Below are 19,456 nucleotides of genomic sequence, written 5' to 3' on the forward strand. Positions count from 1 at the left end.
TATTATTTTATCTCCTCCTTTGTCCTTTCCTGTTAAATATTTGCTCAATGCCAGTGGTTACAAGGCCATAGAAGCTTATGAATATGGTGCCTCGATTTGCGCACAAAGGCTATTCAAATTGGTACCAGTTTCGAATGGTTTTCTCGTGGGGAACTCATCACTAATCAAAATGAGTTTCACATGCATCGTTTTATTCTATCGCCAAAGTTCCTTATTTACTAAGACGAAGATTGTCATGAGGGTCCAACAGGCTATCTCTGCGCGCTGATGTCAGACAGTCAGCTGGTGTTAGTCTAGGAGGCAACAGCTGGACATTCTGATAAAGATGAGAATGATACCTATTCTAAAAAAGAAAACAGCAATCATAACATGTTGTGGATGATGAATGAATATCATATTGATTGTGCTACTAAACTCAGTTTCCCTCTTCAACTAGCCATATGACCTCCATTTAAGGGGTCAGAGGTCACCATATTGTGCCCTGTGTGTACCTATCTCTCCTTCCCCCGCAGTGAGGGCCGTGTAGTGGGGCCCGTGAGCGGCAGATGAGGCTGGGGTCCAGCTCCAGCGGCGCCCTGTGGTCCCCCAATGGTCTCCCCACCATGAAGGCACTGGTGGATGCCGTGTGGGCGATGTGGAGCATCGGCGCCTCCGTCTATGACTACATCCACACATGCGCCATGGAGGAGCGCATCCACACGCTGGAGACTGTCATCACCATTCACCAGTGTGTCATCGCCGCGCTGACCGCTGGAGTGGTGGTGCTCTTCACCTACATACTGCTGAGGAAGCACTGAGGGGGAGTGAGGAAGGAGAAGCCGATCAGTGCCCAGGAGGCAAGTTGTGAGGACAACACTGGATTACCATAGTGATCAGAAGCATTGAGAGTGTGGGGCTGGAAAGTCATCCAGAGCCCTGGAGAGGCCTTATTGGATGAGATGGAGCAGGACTTGATTAATAAGAGATTTTGGCTACTTGCAATGTTTTTGGCTATTTGGCCTTTAGCTCGACTGGCAATTCTACCATTCTACTGCAGAGGTGTTGCCGGACACTTAGTGTGTCTCAGTGAGTCAACGGTTTCACTCACTTTGCACCCATGGAAGAGGAAGACATGGGCAGAGATGGGCAAAAGATGCATGAAAATGAATCTTGTTACAAATACAAGATACTCTAAAGACCAATGTATCAAACTAAAATACAACATACTTTTGCAAAGTATTGTATTTAGAATGTTTTTATTTATTTATACAAAATAAATTTGCAACTACACGCCTCCACTACAACAACATTCTTAGTAACGGTAACAAAAAAAGTCACTGTGGATAAATGTAAAAATGAACAATCGCAAAGCACACTGGGTATTATTATTGGCCTTGTTTTGTGGGAGGAGCTCATTAGAATAATACCCAGCATGCTTTGCAAGCGTACATTTTTACATTTACATGTTGTTCATTTAGCAGACACTCTTATCACACCATAGTGCCATGACTTCTGATACCAGTGCAGGGTGAAAGGGGGCCACAAAATGTTGAACTGCTATAAAATAGAAATGGTATAGAAAAGTAATTTGAAAATACAAATTACAGGTCTCGAATGTATCTTGTTACAAACTACATTGGATTGTAGTTCAGGCCGGTGAAATACAAATTACTCAAAAGTAATTGAAATATGAATTTCAAATACATGCAACAGAAATACTGCCCATCTCTGGACATGGGGATGCTAAAACCACAGCGACACATCAACCTGCAGTCTGTAATCTAATAACGCACTAAAGGGATGCTAACTATCATTAGACTGCACCTCAATGGTTTGCCTGCCTTAATATGCCTCAAGTGGTTTCACTCCCCAGATGGAATAACAACATTAGTTAGTTAGGTTTTCATGTTGGCACTAATTGCTTATACCCTCTTGTATGATGCTTTGGAAAGCTGTAAACTGGGGATTCCCTCTTCAAAACCATGATTGTACTAGGTGCCAGTCCAACAGTCTACACTGGTCTATAATTTGAAGTCTTGGTCATGAAGATGAAAGCATTCACTCAGAGGTTAACTATTATATCACCCAGTGAGGGAGAGTGGAATATCATGGGACGGACTGAATGTATTCTCAAGAAGCCATACAGTGGGGAAAAAAAGTATTTAGTCAGCCACCAATTGTGCAAGTTCTCCCACTTAAAAAGATGAGAGAGGCCTGTAATTTTCATCATAGGTACACGTCAACTATGACAGACAAATTGAGATTTTTTTTTCCAGAAAATCACATTGTAGGATTTTTTATGAATTTATTTGCAAATTATGGTGGAAAATAAGTATTTGGTCACCTACAAACAAGCAAGATTTCTGGCTCTCACAGACCTGTAACTTCTTCCTTAAGAGGCTCCTCTGTCCTCCACTCGTTACCTGTATTAATGGCACCTGTTTGAACTTGTTATCAGTATAAAAGACACCTGTCCACAACCTCAAACAGTCACACTCCAAACTCCACTCTGGCCAAGACCAAAGAGCTGTCAAAGGACACCAGAAACAAAATTGTAGACCTGCACCAGGCTGGGAAGACTGAATCTGCAATAGGTAAGCAGCTTGGTTTGAAAAAAATCAACTGTGGGAGCAATTATTAGGAAATGGAAGACATACAAGACCACTGATAATCTCCCTCGATCTGGGGCTCCACGCAAGATCTCACCCCGTGGGGTCAAAATGATCACAAGAACGGTGAGCAAAAATCCCTGAACCACACGGGGGACCTAGTGAATGACCTGCAGAGAGCTGGGACCAAAGTAACAAAGCCTACCATCAGTAACACACTACGCCACCAGGGACTCAAATCCTGCAGTGCAGGCGTGTCCCCTGCTTAAGCCAGTACATGTCCAGGCCCATCTGAAGTTTGCTAGAGTGCATTTGGATGATCCAGAAGAGGATTGGGAGAATGTCATATGGTCAGATGAAACCAAAATATAACTTTTTGGTAAAAAACTCAACTCGTCATGTTTGGAGGACAAAGAATGCTGAGTTGCATCCAAAGAACACCATACCTACTGTGAAGCATGGGGGTGGAAACATCATGCTTTGGGGCTGTTTTTCTGCAAAGGGACCAGGACGACTGATCCGTGTAAAGGAAAGAATGAATGGTACCATGTATCGTGAGATTTTGAGTGAAAACCTCCCTTCCATCAGCAAGGGCATTGAAGAGAAACGTGGCTGGGTCTTTCAGCATGACAATGATCCCAAACACACTGCCCGGGCAATGAAGGAGTGGCTTCGTAAGAAGCATTTCAAGGTCCTGGAGTAGCCTAGCCAGTCTCCAGATCTCAACCCCATAGAAAATCTTTGGAGGGAGTTGAAAGTCCGTGTTGCCCAGCGACAGCCCCCAAAACATCACTGCTCTAGAGGACATCTGCATGGAGGAATGGGCCAAAATACCAGCAACAGTGTGTGAAAACCTTGTGAAGACTTACAGAAAACGTTTGACCTGTGTCATTGCCAACAAAGGGTATATAACAAAGTATTGAGAAACTTTTGTTATTGACCAAATACTTATTTTCCACCATAATTTGCAAATAAATTCACTAAAAATCCTACAATGTGATTTTCAGGATTTTTTTTTCTCATTTTGTCTGTCATAGTTCACGTGTACATATGATGAAAATTACAGGCCTCTCTCATCTTTTTAAGTGGGAGAACTTGCACAATTGGTGGCTGACTAAATACTTTTTTTCCCCACTGTATTTGTTGGATGTAGAAAACTGGCCTTAAGGTTCTCCTATGAATTCCTCTGTAGGAGAAGGAGAGTTTCTGTGAAACTTTCAAAGGTCAATAAACTAGTCATCATGAATGCCATTTAGTACAGTACATGTTCTTTGATAAAACAACTTTAAAGCATGTTTATTTGATTACTTTAAATAATTGTAGATAATCTTGTAATGCAAGACTTTGTAGGGGCATTTCATGGCGTTAGTTGAACATGGCTACAGCTGTGACAGTTACGTCACTGGAAAGAGTATTTAGAAGCATCCTTAACTGTAAAATGTGAATCAACCTGAATGTTTTGGTATTTTGGCACATTGGTTATAAATACTTCAGTTTCAGTAATGCTAGCTCTTATCATTAAAAAGGTATTAAACACATTGTTGGACTTAATAACATATTTATGGCCATTTTTTATAAAAGTGCAATGTTATATAATCCATTTAAATTGTACATTTGCTACAATATATGATGAATGCACAATGTTTGCCCTATCATCTTGTTCAGATTGCCAAAATGGGCCTCAGTGAAATGTTTCAGGTAAATCAAATGTGACTTACTGGTGACAAACGGCCTCCATGGCAACAAAACATTTAATCACTTGTGAATGTACAGTACCAGTCAAAAGTTTGGACACACCTACTCATTCAAGGGGTTTTCTTTATTTTTACGATTTTCTACATTGTAGAATAATAGTGAAAACATCAAAACTATGAAATAACACATATGGAATCATGTAGTAACCAAATAAGTGTTAAACAAATCAAAATATATTTTATATTTGAGATTCTTCAAATAGCCACCCCTTTGCCTTGATGACAGCTTTGCACACTCTTGGCATTCTCTCAACCAGCTTCATGAGGTAATCACCTGGAATGCATTTCAATGAACAGGTGTGCCTTGTTAAAAGTTAATTTGTGGAATTTATTTCCTCTTAATTAGTTTGAGCCAATCAGTTGTGTTGTGTCAAGGTTGGGGTGGTATACAGAAGATAGTCCTATTTGGTAAAAGACCAAGTCCATATTATGGCAAGAACAGCTCAAATAAGCGAAGAGAAACGACAGTCCATCATTACTTTAAGACATGAAGGTCAGTCAATCGTGAGTTTTTTCAAGTGCAGTCGCAAAAACCATCAAGCGCTATGATGAAACTGGCTCTCATGAGGACCGCCACAGGAAAGGAAGACCCAGAGTTACCCTGCTGCTGAGGATAAGTTCATAAGAATTAACTGCACCTCAGATTGCAGCCCAAATAAATGCTTCACAGAGTTCAAGTAACAGACACATCTCAACATCAACTGTTCAGAGGAGACCGTGAATCAGGCCTTCATGGTCAAATTTCTTCAAAGAAACCACTACTAATGGACACCAATAATAAGAAGAGACTTGCTTGGGCCAAGAAACACAAGCTATGGACATTAGACCTGTGGAAATCTGTCCATTCTGCAGCGATACGCCATCCCATCTGGTTTGGGCTTAGTGGGACTATCATTTGTTTTTCAACAGGACAATGACCCAACACACCTCCAGGCTGTGTAAGGGCTATTTGACCATGGAGAGTGATGGAGTGCTGCATCAGATCACCCGACCTCAACCCAATTGAGATGGTTTGGGATGAGTTGGACCGCAGAGTGAAGGGAAAAGCAGCCAACAAGTGCTCAGCATATGTGGGAACTCCTTCAAGACTGTTGGAAAAGCATTCCTCATGAAGCTGGTTGAGAGAATGCCAAGAGTGTGCAAAGCTGTCATCAAGGCAAAGGGTGGCTACTTTGAAGAATCTAAAATATATTTTGATTTGTTTAACAATTTTTGGGTTACTACATGATTCCATATGTGTTATTTCATAGTTTTGATGTCTTCACTATTATTCTACAATGTAAAAAATAGTAAAGATAAAGAAAAACCCTTGAATGAGTAAGTGTCCAAACTTTTGACTGGTACTGTATGTGTACTATAAGGATCAGGAGAGTGCAATGTTCTGACTGCAGATAAATGTATTGTATAGAGCTGAATCTGTTAACTCTGTAATCAAGAAAAGGTTTCACAAAGCACTGGTTGGTCAGTGGACCTACTGCCATCCCTAGGCTCCAGTCTGAGGAAGCAAGTCAGGGGTCGTTCAGGGACAGGGTCATAATACTCACATGTATGTAAGTAGTCATGTGATGCACTGGTTATTGAAACGATAATCCCATGTGCTACAAAGTGTGATATTGACCTACAGACAGAACACAATAGAAATAGGGAGACTGTTGGGATGGTTTTTATTTAAAGTTTACAGCGACAAAGTTAATGTTTGTAAATACATAAAATATTAAATCCTTACTGATGTGTACATTAACATAACTCTTCAAAAAATTGAAGTTGTAAACTTGCATGAAACACCACGCTTGTATACTAAATGCAAGGAAATGTAAAGTACAAATTTAACTCTCCATATAAACAGAACAGCTTGTTATTACCGTCTCTAGGTATTAGTTGCCCTTAACCACAGATCTAGGATCAGATTACCCTATCCCCAATCCTAACCTTAACCATTAGGATGATCAAATAGTTCTGACCCTGTATCAGTGGTTAGGAGCAACTTCTACCTACTCATCTGAACTTCAGTTGCACAGTAAGCTGTTTCCCACAACACTGTTGGAACAGTCCACTTCTTGGACAGAGGGGGGGTAATGTGTGTTCTAGATGTGTCCAGTCTGCAGCAGGGCATACTGGGCAGTGAATCTCTCCACACTCTCCCCCTCCAGCAGCTTCATGGCTCTCCAGTGGATCTTCCCACAGTTTTCTGGCTGGCCGCTTGCCCCCAGCTCCTCTCTGATGTACTCCAGCCACAGATCTGGAGGGAAAAAGCCATTCAGACAGTCCTGAGTGACCATCTGAACTTAATTTGACCAGGTTCAGCATCTCTGGTCCCAGAAAACTACAGGATGTAAAGGTTTATATTCCTGCCATACTAAAACACCTCAATCAGTTAATAAAAGTTCCTGTTGAATCAGTTGTGGTAATGTTGGGCTCTAATAAAAGCCTGCAAACCCTGTAGTTCGACCATGTATGTCTTGTTCATTCTTCTACTGGCCTATTGGAAGTCTTTTAGTTGTTAGTGTAACAACTGACATGAAAGAATCCCTGTGGGACTTATTTTAAATGGGCTGCTTTGAATGTGTTTTCAGAATCTCACCATCATCTGTGGAGCCGAATTCCCTCAGGGCTCTCTCATAGAAGTCCCTCAGGTTGCTCATCTTGGGAGTCTCCTAAAAGAACAGTCACATCATTCCAGTTAGTACACCAGCCTTGTTAACGACCATAAGAGTTGTCTATGCAACACAAACAGATCTGGGAACAGGCTTACAAAATCCTAACAGTGTGAATAGTTAAACCCTTGATACAACATGTTCTACATGAAGCCACAACAACATGTGTTGATATTGGAACAACAGGCTAGTTTGAGACTTGGTTGGTTGCCACATGCATTTGTCTGAGCATGGACTTGGGTTCTTGTTTCCTCATACATTGTGACTTGACACACTTACTTGATCTTTCTCAATCTGGATCATTCTGGTGAAAAAGGCCTTGGAGAAGGGCCGGCTCTCATGCAAACTGGAAAATAAGAGAAGGTAAAATTACATTAAAAAAAAATTGTCAAAATGCTTAACTTAGTAAATGCATAGTAATAAGTCATCTACATTTACATCATTTAGCAGACACTCTTATCCAGAGCGACTTACAAATCTAAAACGAGGATACGTTGTACAAAATAAGTACTGTGAATTAGAATCACCATTGTAATGATTTGGCCTTCAATACAGAACTGGTGAGAAAAATGAATAATATAATATTATTATTAATATTCAGTACCTTGTGAAGGTCTTCCTGGCTTTCTTGTAGCCTCCGGCCCTGTAGGACCAGTCAATGTACTTTTCCTTTATCTCCATGGAAACGGCAGGCACCACAGACAGCAGACCTCTCTGAGAGCAGAGGAAAAACAAACTGTTACAACTAATTCTCATCCAACCAGGCAACATTGTATGTAAGCAAATATGGCTGCGTTTACACAAACTGGTGTTTTGACCAATCAGATCAGTTCTGAAAAAGATCTGATGCCATTGGTCAAAAGATCAGAATTAAGCTGCCTGTGTAAACACAGCCTATGAGGCACTACTGCTTTTGCACTATGACACAATGGAGGCCAAGAATGACATAGAACCAGAAAAAGCTTGGTCAAAGCACTGTCTGGACTGAGATTCGAATTATGACAAATGTAAACTGGCATTGTATTGAAATGTCATAACAGACTAATGTAATTTGAGAGGTTGGGTTTGGTTCTGTACCTGAAACAGGGCCTCAGTTTCCTCTGGGCTCTGTGATGTCATGCTCCACTCCACCTGCAGCTGCCACAGGGGCAAACTCAACTGTCAACAGACAAGAACAGGGTGGTTACACATCAGGTAAGATGCTCCTTTTACATATAAAATATTTTCATGGGTTGCTGGGCTGGAAAAAGTGTTACCAGTGAAGTACGGCCTGCACACTCCGATGCTCCAAACATTTTTGTAAGATACTCATTTTCCCATAAATCTTAGAATGTTTTTTACATTCCAGAGACAATCCCATTGGGCCCATATTATTTCGCAACTCACACCCCGGATCAACAATGTCTTTGTGACTACATAATTACAAAACGAAGTGGAGGGTGAACATACTCCCCCCTCACACAGTCAGACCCTTCTCGTGAGCCGCCCCTTACATTGCGCAACACCCATCATAACAATGAATTACTAGCTACAAAATCTATTTCGCGATAAACTACCTGAATTGATGCGATAATGAATAGAACGATATGTTTACAACAATGTGCACCACAGTCTTATTAATGATCCTTTATACTACTACTACTAGTTTGATGGTTGTAGCCATCAGTTGTCCCCTAAACAATCACCCATATTAGCAAACTTATTTCATTTCAAACTTCACATTTCTCTAGTATAGGCTACTTATCGTAACGATATCAGCAAAATGCCTGCGATAAGTGATCGGTATGGTCAGTGTCGATAATTGGTTTATCATCCCAGCTCTACTACATACTACCCACTGGGCACAGACGTCAGTTCAGCGTCTACTAACGTGAAATCAACAAAATGGATTTAGGTTAAAGTTGTGTAAAAAAAGGCAAAATTCCTCACATTGATTACTTTTTCAAATCCAACCAGTGTTCCATGTTGATTCAACGTCATCACATAGAATATTTTTGTTGAAATTAAGTGGAAACAACGTTGATTCAACCAGTTTTGCCCAGTGGGTACAAAGCTCTGCGCGCTGACCTCCAAACACGACACGGCGAAGCGTTGAAAAACCTCTGACTGTGGGCTGGATTCAATTAAGCCCACAATAGCAATGTTAATGCAGTGTCTTTGTAACTAATACTGCCCGTGCAGGAGTCTTATTCTTAAAACTAGAAGAATTTACATGTGAGGAAAGTCTACCTGGTATTAGTAATAGGTTTTTACAGTACCTGAAGAATTTCTGTGAGGAAAGTCTACCTGGTATTAGTAATAGGATTTAACAGTACCTGAAGCAATTCTGTCATGTCATTTGGAACTACCACGTAAATACTGCACTGTGGGTTTGATTGAATTGAGCCCATCCAGTCATATTGGAACTGGTTTTTAGCAGGGAATAGCAGTCATTTGAGTAAGTTAATATGCTGTAGGAAAGTATCTGGGACAGAGTTGGAGCTGCCCCACTTTCACAGCAGCACTTAATGACTGTGTGTGTGTGTACCTTGGGATTCACGTGTGTTAGGGCATCCTGGAATAGCTTGCCCGTGGCGCCACTCCCCAGATGCACCATCGTCTGCAGGGCCAGGCACCACACGTCCACAGATTGTCTGTAGCGCTGGGTGGCTGCCATGGCAATGGCAGCAGTCTGCTCTGGAGTCTCCTGATGAGAGTAAGACCTGCAGCTGAACAGACGGACGGAGGGACACACACCCACAGGAAACTGTTACATGTTGTATCCTATTGGTTGCTATGCTGTATGTTTGTACATTAGATAGCCTATGTTGATACAATTACTGTCCTAGATTTACTCTCGTCATAAGAAATCTTCTTACCCAGTTCTTGTAGAAGTCCTCCTTCAGCAGTGAGGAGTCGTGGGCACGCTGAAGCACTGCCAGCAGCCTCTCCTGCCTCTGAGGGATGCCAACACACACACAGGTCAGATTTCTGTCTTATAGAACCCTACACTCATTTCACTAATATACTAGTCATATTAACATTAGATCATCAATAACCTATCAATATTCTTCACTAAAAAGTGCTCATCAGCAATTAGTCATGGCTTGAAATGTTGACCTTCTCCTTCAGCTCCTGGACATTGGTTTTCCTCTTGAACCTCTCCAGGCAGAAGGACACGTAGCACGCCCACATGGCCTCTGGAACACAGAAAAGAGAGACCAGTCATCACTAGGGCTGTTGCGGTGACTGGCAGTCATGAGTCATGACGGCAGTCAAATTCCACATGAACGTTCAGTCATGGTAATCTCCTCCTATGCTCTCTGTACATGAAAGGCATCGATGTGTTGGTAGTACCCAACTCGCTAACGATGTCAGGTCGCTAATGGCCTGGTACTAAGCGCTCTATTGTCCCTCTAATCACTCTGACATGAATGCAAATGAAGGCTACATTGTTTGACCCTCACTATGATCGATCAATTTCAAGAAAGAAGTTCAACAACAGATTAAAACTGAGTGGAAAACATGGTCGTTGTGGATCTTGTTTCAAAGCCAAACATATAAAGGGTCAGCATTTTAAGGTGATGATTAATTCAAAGCATTTAAGATGTCGCTTGTAGAACACTATACGCATATTAGAGCTTATGCATACACATTACATTTCACATTTTAGTCATTTAGCAGACGCTCTTATCCAGAGCGACTTACAGTTATAGGCCTATATATGAGCCCAAGCCTGAAAAAAAGCCTGAATTAAAATGATTGTGCAGTTATACAATACATAGCCTACTGCATATTAAGCACAGCAGAAAAACAAATTATATATATAATAAAAAATATAAAGATTTATTTGGTACATAATTTGGTGTAGGCTCCAAACTCTAGTAATCACCTTTTGAGTGTGGACTGTATTATTATGCATATTGGATGGACTGGTTACTTTATGCTACGCTCCAAACTTTATATCCATCAGTCTGGGAGAGAACCTATAGGCCTAGGCCAGTGTTTCCCAACCCTGGTCCTCGTGTAACCCCAACAGTACACATTTTCGTTGTAGCCCTGGACAAATACACCTCATTCAACTCATTGAGGGCTTCATGATTAGCTGACAAGTTGAATCAGGTGTGCTTGTCCAGGGTTAAAATACAAATGTGTCCTGTTGGGGGTACTGGAGGACCAGGGTTGGGAAACACTGGCCTAGGCGATGTGTTGGTTCATTGATTGTGCAGGGCGGCTTACAGAGTAGTGAACCTACAATTATAGTGAATTTACATTCGATTTTGAATAGCCTAATAAAATTAATAGGCTGACACATGGCCTTTAGCTACAGAATCTCACCACCATGTGTTTCCAGTTCCTCCTCTCCTTCATTCCTTTCTCCAGCACGCAGAGAGAGGAGCTGTCAGCAGTTTAATGAAATATGTTTTGTTGATTTTGATGTTTCAGGCACATAGCGTGAAATGAGCACTATCAGCATGGTTTGCAATGGCAAACTAAGCAATATCAAGCTCTCCTATCATAGCACAACTAGCTCCATGATAAATCATATGCTTATCAAGCGCAAAGAAACGATATCGGAGGGGGACAAGTAGCAGCAATCTCGCATCACATCTTTTGCCACTGAAAAGCGCCGCTGTGACCCCGCCAGAACTGAGCAGTTAAAACAGCTAATTACTGTTTCAATGAATGATTCTCAAATGGCTTGTTTTTTGTTGACTGAATATATAAATGGGGCAATTTGATTTCAGTTCATATTTAATTACTTAACCTACCTTTATGTAGTCCTTTTGATTGCTAACAGAAGGCTTCTACAAGCAAGCGCCACTGCTGACGTAACTACCTTTTTTAACATTGTGTTCCACGATATAATATGACCAGTTGATATTACGGTTTCAACGAATTCAAAATGCACTGTTGGTATATAAATAAATGGCACAAAAAAACATTTCCAGTGTTCTAAAAAATATATATATTTATTTAAATACTTGAGTACTAGAAAAAAACGAATGTGAGTACTCGAACAGTAAAAAAGAAAAAAGTCTAAATGCCCATCCCTAGTTGTTTGTGACCAACATGAATCAAAGCAGTGTCTCCTGGAACCCAGACGACACTATTAGCCTGCCAAGCCTAGGTTTGGGATGCAAATGCAACTTTTCAGGGCCCGTATCCTTAAAGATTCTGAGAATCCTCTCAGAGAGCTCCTAACTTAACCTAAAAATTCCTTGCCAGGAGTTTTAGCTTAGAAGTGATTCCAGAACATTTTCAGTGAACTCTGAGCCAGGAATGGATGAAAAATCCTATCTTAGTGAGGAGGTGTGGTTGACCCCGTTGCTAGGTATGAGTCATCATTTCAAAAGCCGTGATTGGTTGATCCTACAAGTTTGATGAAAATGAACTTTTGGTGATAATGAGCAAAGGATGTACCCTCAAATCAATAAACATAATTATACACTCTAATCTTATGCAGACTATAATTGTAAATAATATTTCACATTCAAGAAAATATCTGGAAAATGAATAGTAAGCTGTAGGGGTTATAGCCTAACATTAGAATCTAAAAATATGTGAAAACTTAAGCTCATTACACCCTGTTCAAATAATGATTTGTGTCTCATTTGCTCATATTAATATCCTAGCTGGCATATTTTGTACTTTCACTTCCATATGGACCCCATTGAAAACAAGATGGCCTATGCCACGCTCCACCACCGCTCTTGTTGTCTTGTGGGCCCTACAATAGAATACAGACCTTTAATTATTTGATGGAAATATTGCACTACTTGGATGCTCTAACATATTGCTTGCATTTCATTTCCATGATTTTTGTATTGTTTGGCTTACCTGTTATAGTTTAGTTGGGGCCCTTGGCGTGGCTGGAGGTAAGGTGTAAGGAGCCATGGTTTGCATGGGTAGCCACTGTCCCCTAACAAGTGGCAATTAGCTGGCACATAGCGTCTCTCAAAAAGCTGTCTGATGCCACTCTCGAGAGTATTCTCGCATCATGTGTGGAGCCTGGCCATTTAGCCACAATGTCCAAAATCTTCCAGGCCGCATTGAACACTATTTGCACATTGATGCTGTGGAAATTCTTCCTGTTAACAAAGACAGCCTCGTCCTCTGATGGCGCAATTATTCTCACATGTGTTCCATCAATTACACCCACAACGCAACAGGGAATCCTGCAATGTCCATAAATGCCCTTTTATGTGTGTGTAAAGTGCGGGCATCCAGCGGGAATGAAACAAATTGTGTCACAATATTAGGTTGTGACAAAGCTGTCAGTGTTTGGGTGATGACTCTGCTGACGGAGGATTGGGACAGACCCAAGTCATCACTGCTGCATTGTTGCATTTTCCCTGTTGCCAAATACCTCAGGGTTGTGATTACTTTCTTCTCCGGTGTAATAGCGTTGTGGCGTCGAGTTGGTGAAGTAATTGCATCTCTAAGGAGATCCACCACAAACATGATTCCTGCACGATCCAATCTGTAGCGTCTCAATAATTCCCTGTCATCCAGTGTTTGCAGGACATCTCTCCTGCCTCCTCTGTTGGCCATTTTGTGCAGCTGCTTAGGGTAACTCCTAAGCCACTAAAAGTCCTCTTCCCTGCTCTTAGCAGATCTCGCCTTAGGAGCCCTTTTAGCGCTAGGACTCTTGAGGAATAGCTTTTATATTAACTGGGATTTTCGTGTCACTTTTAGGGGAAATTCTAAGAAAACGTCATGCCTCTGAGAATTTTCTTAGAATTTGGCCGCTAGGAGCCACTTTTTGCACAAAAATTCTTTAGAGATACGGGCCCAGGTCTCAGGCAAGGTTACCCATCACGTGAGCGTAGTCCCCGAACCTCCTCCATTACACTTCATCCAACTCGTCACTTGTGTTGAGTTGTATCGCGTTTACACGTGTCGAGGTCTTTATTTGCATTGTGTTGTGTCTACCTATGTTAAGTTTTGTGTGGCGTCTTACCTGTGTGTTTGTAATGTGTTGTGTTTTGTCTAACCTGTGTTGATGTGTGCATTTCTGTTTGTTGTGTGTACGTACCTGTGTTGAGGCTGTTGAGGCCCTCCTCGTAGACCTGGCAGCAGCGCTCCTCTCTCCTGGCGATGTCAGAGGCCCGCCCCTTGGCTGACTGAAGCTCCTCCCCCACCGTCGCCTCCAGCTCCCGCTTGGCCATGAAGTCCCACGTCACTGAGTCGTCTGTGTACTTGCTCTGCAGGCTGGGGACAGGACATTCAGCATGGTCAGTGTGTGTTGTGTCTTGTTGAATAATGAATACAGAGATCAGTAACCAAAAATTGTTTTAGATGACGCTGTTTGTTTTATGGAATACCAGGCACGTTATAGAAGCTATCACACTCAGTGTTTGTGCTAAATGTCACAAGGAAAAGCCAACACTGATGAACAAAGCAAAGATGAGCCTTACTCTTGTATAATGGTGTCCTGTAGTTCTTTAGTGAAGTCAAAGATGGCGGCGATGGTCAAAAGAGACAGGATGAAATCAGCTCCTGTGGACAGCACAGAGAAATCCATTAACATCTCCAAAACACTGTCTCTACTCTCTTAATAACCAAAGTAGGCATACAGATGACTGTTAGGCAATACAATGGCATAGAATACAATGCAATGTAAAACAGCTCACCTTGGATTTTCCCAGTAGCATCTCTGTACACCACCTCGGCCAGTTTGCCACTCATGATCTCAGGGGAGAACTCATACTCTCCCTGTAGAGTGGAAGAGGACAATCAGTGACCCAGTACAAAAAGAAGAAACTCAAAAGGTGTGTGTGTGTGTGTGTACTCACCACATCTATCTCAGCCTGCTCCAGCTCCTTCTGTTGCTTTCTCAGTTTCTCAGCGTGCAACAGCTCCATACGGAAGTACTGTTCAGGTAGAGACATGGGTATCAAACATCCTGGGGGTTTTTAACAGTGGTCCTGCTACATTTCAGCTTTGTGTGCATTCAGTGTTTGCTGCCACAGCACTTAGATTTCCATAGCATTTTAGCTTCAAGCCTAATGTGGTAATTCTTCAATTAATTGAAAATCAAATGCCATCCAACTCCTTACCTCCTGGTAGACCTTCTTGCTTTCCGGGTGGAAGCGTGAGCACGAGGAACAGGTGTCTGGCGCTCTCTGAAGAGTTTCTGTCCTCCAGCTCGCTCTTGGCAGCCATGATCCAGAGGGCTGGAGAGGCAATCAATGATTCTGCTGACTAGGCACTGTCATCCACTCAAACAACTGGAGCAATGATAGGATATGTCGTGTATGTAGTGGTCCTTTGCAGCTCAGTTGGTAGAGCACGGGCGCTTGTAACGCCAGGGTAGTGGGTTCGATTCCCGGGACCACCCATACGTAAAATGTATGCATGCATGAATAAGTTGCTTTGGATAAAAGTGTATGCTAAATTGAATATTATTATACACTGAGTGTACAAAACATTAGGAACACCTGCTCTTTCCATGACAGACTGGCCAGGTGAAAAGCTATGATCCCTTAATGATGTCACCTGTTAAATCCACTTCAAAATCGAGTGAGTGGAGGAGACAGGTTAAAGAAGGATTTTTAAGCCTGGAGACAATTGAGACATGGATTGTGTATGTGTGCCATTCAGAGGGTGAATGGGCAAGACAAAAGATTTAAGCGCCTTTGAATGGGGTATGGTAGTAGGTGCCAGGCGCACTGGTTTGAGTGTGTCAAGAACTGCACCACTGCTGGGTTTTTCTACGCTCAACAGTTTCCCGTGTGTATCAAGAACGGTCCACCACCCAAAGGACATCCAGCCAACTTGACACAACTGTGGGAAGCATTGGAGTCAACATGGGCCAGCATCCCTGTGGAACGCTTTCTACACCTTGTAGAGTACATGCCCCGACGAATTGAGGCTGTTGTGAAAGGGGTGCAACTGAATGTATTCCTAATGTTTTGTACACTCAGTGTGCATTACAATGACATATGCCATTGATGTGGTATGTCACCATAGTATAATGAGAAATCTACCTGGTTTCTCAGGATGAATGGCAAGCATGGAGGAGAACACCCTTGCTGAGTTGACCCTTTGTGTTCTATTTGAGATGATAACAAAAAGTACAGTTTCAGCACCAGAACACAACATTTATTCAAAGTTTATCAGTTAAGAACCCAAGATAACTGCAACTTACCCATTTCTTACAGAAAGCAATGTGAGAGAGCCACAACTGCACATCATCCTGCAAAAAAGAGGATGTCTTATTATTGGTCTGTCCACTGACTTCTTTGGTGCCTTCTGCATAGCGCTGTTTGAAATATTCAACATCCCGTAGCTAATAGCTATGTCATATAGGGCTTGTATAGTACCTTCCATTTAGTTGTGGCCCTTCTGAAAATGTTGTTGATCCTCGAGATGATGGAAAACTCAATCTCCTCTCTTTTGAACTGATAGCCGATGCGCTAAAAATGAAACATGAGGAACAAATATGAACTCCTGATACAGATATTCAATATTTCATAGAACTTCAATGGACTTGTAGTAATTCATTGGTTGTAAACTCTAGCATGATACTGAAAGTGGATATTATTATTATTACTGGATTCTGTGGTTGCCATGGTGCCGTAAGGCAGCCTAAACAGAGAGCTCTGTATATTTTGTACATAATTTAGATGATTTTAATAATATATATTTTTTCTATCCCTTTTTTTTTGATAAGTCATTGAGTGTTGATTAGATATATCTGGTTGTTTTTACCCATGGAGTTGAAGGACTGATGGCAAGTCTGCATGTTTGGCTAGGCTAGCTAGATTGCTAGTTGCCGGCTAACGTTTGTATTTAAAAAGACGCATCAGACTCAGCACCGGCTTCTATTATAGGCCTTTTCACACTGTATTGTTCTTAGTATTGTACAGAGATCGAAATTTTAAAGTGGAACATTGTTTCTGAGGTCGGACAGGCATACAGCTAGGCTTATATAGACCCCCGCCTTATGAGACCTGACTGCATTGTGGAAATGGCAAAGAGTTCGTAGTGAGGATGACTACTGCTCTGGACTGATGTGTGGTGAGCTTTTTTTGTGCTACAGTAACTGCAGAGACATCACCCAAGTGGATGCACATCCAGAGCGGTTGAGCTAAGGATGACATCAGGGCCATCAAGCCAACTCCATCACCTGGCATCACAGGAAGGCTACAGAGAGGCTGAGGACAACATCAGAGCTAGCAAGCCAAATGAAATGCATCATCAGGAATCAATCTAGCTTAATTTCAGTGGGTTGTCAGAAACACTAGTCTCTGACATGAGCTGGCAAACTCTTGTGAGGGAACTCTCTGAAGCTGGCTTCATCAACGTCACTTTAATTGTTTTGTTAATCTACCTAATTGTTATTCTCTTTATTTGTAGGCCTACACTACAATTCAAGTTTTAGCTGCGAATGTGTAGCCTACAAAATGAAATGACCCAATGAAACAAATCCTTCATATATTATTACATATGAGATTCAAAACTTACCGATCTTCTCTTCTTTATCAGCTCTAAGACATTGATTTCATACTGAAATAACAAAGAAATAACACAGATTAATACATTGAATAATTAAGCAATAAGGCACCTCGTATGCCCAATATACCACGGCTAACGTCTGTTCTCAATCGCAACGCAGAGTGTCTGGAGACAGCCCTTAGCCGTGGTATATTGGCCATATATCACAAACCTCCGAGGTGCCTTATTGTTATTATAAACTGGTTACCAACGTAATTAGAACAGTAAAAATAAATGTTTGGTCATACCCGTGCCAATCAGCATTCAGGGCTCGAACCACACAGTTTATAATACTTGTTTTTGATTGCCCATACACACATTCTCTTGCTTTATTCACTGTTTTTTTTTATTTGGCACTCACCTGAATGTATGCAATGAAGTCAACTTTGGTTATGATCAATCGATGCAGTTTGTATTCTAAAGCTGTCGCCCTTTTTAGCATGGATCTGTAATTGGGAGATGAATCTGATGTAATACAACTTCAAAGATGGTTGCTACCATTGCAAGGTAGTTAAGCAAAAGGGTGTTCTTAATCTTACTTGACTTCTTTTTGCTGAACAGTCCCACTCTCTCCAACTGTTCCAACTCTGGGATTCGATTTTCTATCCGCTGTTGGACTATCTCAGCCATCGTCACTTACTTGGTGCTTTAATTTTGACTGACTTCTGTTGTAAATGTTATTATTGTATTCCGTAAAAACAAGAAAACAGTGAACTAAATTAACCCAACCACATCTTTCACACGTGTGGAAGTTGTGAATGATGTACTTCCGGTTCCGTGCTTCAACTTCGTCCGTGCAGAAACGTGAATTTACAATAAATTACGGCTTGACAAGCGAAAACCTTAGCATTGGTTTTTATTATTAGACCATGCATTATAAACATGTGTAACTGATAATGGTCGGCATTTACGTAACAATACATAACATAGACATAGTACATTTCCTATCATTAGTCTTCTGGCTTGCACAAGTTCAGAACTGAGCATATTTGGCAACTGCTGTTTCTGCAACAAGTGTATTGATTTATAATTGACACCAGAAATATGCAAACGGCTAGGCTGAAAAGTAAACAAGCTTCATGAATCATGCCCGGTGGTTGGAAAGATTTCCCGCAAAATCGTTGAAAAGCAAGAGAAAGCGAGCGGCAATTTGCCTCTTCCACCGAACTTGATGGTGTCACTTACAGCTGTGTCTGCCCAATCACAAGTCTCAAATTCCATTTTCGAATTTCTATTGGATGAGAAGTATTTCTAGATGTCCAGTAAAGACCACACGATTTTAGCATAACGTGTAGCTCATCTGAAGTTTTAATGTTTTTCATATAATCAATAACATAATCTATAATTTTTATGTAAATATGATTGATGTACTTTACACGTCGACTTTGTGTGAATAGTTGGAGGGAATACTGGACCGCAACATTTGGGATTTCTTCTCGTTAACCCACTATGCTAGTTTAGCTAGCAGCAGCTTGCTTCCTTGCTAATTTCATGGGTTGCCTGTGTTGGTGAGTCTCTAGCTGGCTAGCTAATCTTAGCTAATGTTAACAAGGTTAGCTTCAATGTTGTACAGTCAGATAGCAAATAATAATTTTGTGTTTTACCCGTTTCGAATATCACTCCCACACGTTTACTAGCTAACTAGTTTGTTATAATTTAGGAAATTTTGACAATTTGTTTATGCTAGCTAGTTAGCCTTGCTGGCTAACTAGCTAATAAAAATCCAGATGCTGGAATTTGAGACATTACGGTAGTTAACTAGCTAACTAATGTGTTTATCTCTATCTTTCTCACAAGAAAATGTATGTGTGTAGTTAGCTATGATCTTTAATTTTATTATGGGATGCTGAAATGGAAAAATATGTTATACAAAGCCTGTACTAAAGTAGGTTAGGTAGCTTGCTAACCCAACTAGCTGATATGATTATGCTTCCTTTGTTTTGAAAAGGACCATAATAATGTTTGTTTCATCTGCATG

The 19,456-nt window shown here is 41.2% G+C and overlaps 1 pseudogene; it reads right to left on the reverse strand.

The window, feature by feature from the left end:
* Window positions 1–6,411: 6,411 nt before the first annotated feature.
* Window positions 6,412–18,228, reverse strand: LOC123485091 (annotated as a pseudogene).
* Between the last annotated feature and the right edge of the window lie 1,228 nt (window positions 18,229–19,456).

This window comes from Coregonus clupeaformis, unplaced genomic scaffold (genome assembly GCF_020615455.1).
Source record: "Coregonus clupeaformis isolate EN_2021a unplaced genomic scaffold, ASM2061545v1 scaf0571, whole genome shotgun sequence".
Classification (NCBI taxonomy): Eukaryota; Metazoa; Chordata; class Actinopteri; order Salmoniformes; family Salmonidae; genus Coregonus; species Coregonus clupeaformis.